Source organism: Struthio camelus, chromosome 4 (assembly GCF_040807025.1).
Source record: "Struthio camelus isolate bStrCam1 chromosome 4, bStrCam1.hap1, whole genome shotgun sequence".
Lineage (NCBI taxonomy): Eukaryota > Metazoa > Chordata > Aves > Struthioniformes > Struthionidae > Struthio > Struthio camelus.
Genome location: NC_090945.1, coordinates 50653264 through 50655587, shown reverse-complemented (window position 1 = coordinate 50655587; position 2324 = coordinate 50653264). Strand labels below are relative to the sequence as shown.

Here is a 2324-nt window from a genome sequence, read left to right as displayed (position 1 = left end):
CCTCAGACTTGATGGTGCTGGGGAGCTCAGCGCCTCTCTCATTCATCTACATTCCATCGAGGTTCACAGATGAGGTATTTGCTTCCTATGTGGAAATTAATCCAGCAGTCATTCTTAGAGCTCACTTAGCAGCACAGGCTCCAAATGAAATACAGCCATCTCAGGGACTGGTAGTGGTACCTCCTAGAAGAGGAGATATGGGGTACTCCAGAGGCCTGGGAGAGCCGCAACAATACATAACAAAACAACATGTGGGTGCCTGATTCTTACTCAACTGTGTAAATTGGATTCCAGCCTGGAAAGAGAAGTGGGTAGTTGAAACTCGAGCCTCTCTACAGGGATCTTCAGAAGGGGAGGGTGTCCAGGTGACCCAAGGCAGTGGTGGCCCATTCCTGCAGTCCAGCCTGAAAGAGGGCAGAGAGCATGTTTTGCTGCTTAGTGGGTTGAGATATTTGCTGTTTGTACTTAAAATGAAACTTTTTGTTCATTATCTTAGGCCAGCAAAAAGGCAAGAGTCGCCTGTACCCTTTCCCTGTGTATCCAAGGGCTTAATGATTAGCGTACTCATGCAGGTGGTGGGTACACAAAGTCCATTTCATTCACTGCTTGCAGGAATTTGAAAGGCAATGCTCTAATTGCAAGCCTATAAAGTGTCCTCATATTCTGCTTACTGAATTCCCTTTAGTGAAGTTTTGCATGGAATAATTAAATATGCATTGGATCAAGAAGAGGGAGTTTGTCACTTGCTGGTGAAAACACTCGCAAAGGAAAGGGAAGATGTGGATTCTAGTTCTGCTGAATAATTAGTATAGGACAGTTGCCAGAAGATGGACTAAAAGCTATGTGTCCTCCCTTGTGCAGGTCCACCCACTAGGCTGTAGAGGTTACTCTCTTTACATGCAAAAATTAAAAATTGGGCCATACAGTTGCATATTTTCATGCCGGGGCAATGAGCAGCTGCTCACTGCTGCTCCTGAGCCTGTAGCAGCGTGGTGGCGAGAGCGCTTTGGGCTCAGTGTTGCTGCATTAAAGGCGAGAGTCTCTGTGTTTGGTGGGGGAGGCAGCTGGTGGCATTTGCCCGTTTGTAGAAAGTGCTGGTTTCTTGACTCAGTGGTTTCTGCAAGAATGTACCTGTTCACCAGAAACTTCTCCCATATAAATGGAATTCCTTGTCAAAACCAAATTTGCAACGTAGCGTACGTAAGAGTTTGGACACTCATCCAAAATATAAGGGACAGTGGTCAAAATCAGTTTAATTTGAATAGAGCCTCTTTGATCTGTGCTGAATAACCTAAATGGTGAGCTGTTGGCTCTTCTGGAGCAGGCAGGTTTATCTCATTTTATTCCTGTAGGTTTTTAAAACATGTGGTGCCATCTCAAAGCAAAGCAAAATGGTTTTCTCAAACTCCCATGAATCTTCATAAAGGGGGAAAATGATCTATTCCTCTTTCTTGCCTCGCTCCAAGTAAAAACCAGCCAGAAGCTCCTGAATGTCTTTTGTTTCCAACAGGGGCTTAACTCTGCCCTCCTTTCCCCATGGGGACGGGAGGTAAAACCTTGAAGGAGCGCAGAAGAGGCTTCACAGAGCCCAAGTACCTAATTAGCCCTCAGCTGCACCTGGGGGTGTGAGACGCGTGGGTGGTGGGGCACGACTGCAGGGGCGCTGAGGGGAGGAAAACTCTCCGCGGGGACACAGCTGGGGCTTGGTTGCAGGCAAACAACGAGATCCTTGCAAGCGCCGTTGTGAAAAAAAAGACGGAGCTGGAGGCAGCCAGAAGCGACACTTGCAGTGAGCGGAGCAATTGCCGGAGTCTGTTGTGTGGGGGCAGGCGGGGCGCCCCACCTCTCGTCGCTGTGAAGGGGAGCGGGCAGGTCCTGGGGGGCTAGCGAGCTGCCGGGGGTCTCGTTCCCTTCCTTGGTGCTTGGGGAGAGCTGGGAGGCTGCGGTGGAAGGGGAGCGCCGGCCGGCTGCCGTGCCGCTGAGCGAGGGGCGCAGGGCCGGTGCGGCCGCGCGCCGGCGGGACACGCGGGGCCTTTCGCGGCCCCCAAAGGCAGCTATGGCTCCTGTGGCGTTCACACCAAATCCGGACCGCGACGCCGGTTCGCGCCGTCCGCCAGGATTTGGGTGGCAGCCTGGTGTGCAAAGGCCTTCTTTGCAGGTAGAGATTAGTTTGAACGCAGGGAAACGTTGCGTTTGTTTGGTTACTCGGAAAGGAAAGAGACTGAGCATTTGTGGCGGTGGTCACCAGAAGCAACCGTTTCCCTCCCTGAAGAGAGAGGTAGCAAGGTGTTGGCCTGCCCGTGGCGGGGTAGTAGGTGCCACCC

At 51.5% G+C, this 2324-nt stretch overlaps 1 long non-coding RNA gene across 2 annotated transcripts in view; it reads right to left on the bottom strand.

Moving 5' to 3' along the window:
* Positions 1–542, bottom strand: part of LOC104145218 (uncharacterized) — a 4325-nt gene extending 3783 nt beyond the window's left edge. The window contains exons 1-2 of one of the 2 annotated variants that reach the window (XR_694282.2): positions 271–542; positions 2–183 (exon numbers count right to left, since the gene is read on the bottom strand). This is a non-coding gene — a long non-coding RNA (uncharacterized lncRNA). The remainder of the gene's footprint in view (position 1; positions 184–270) is intronic. The other variant, XR_694281.2, reaches the window with a different exon arrangement.
* Between the last annotated feature and the right edge of the window lie 1782 nt (positions 543–2324).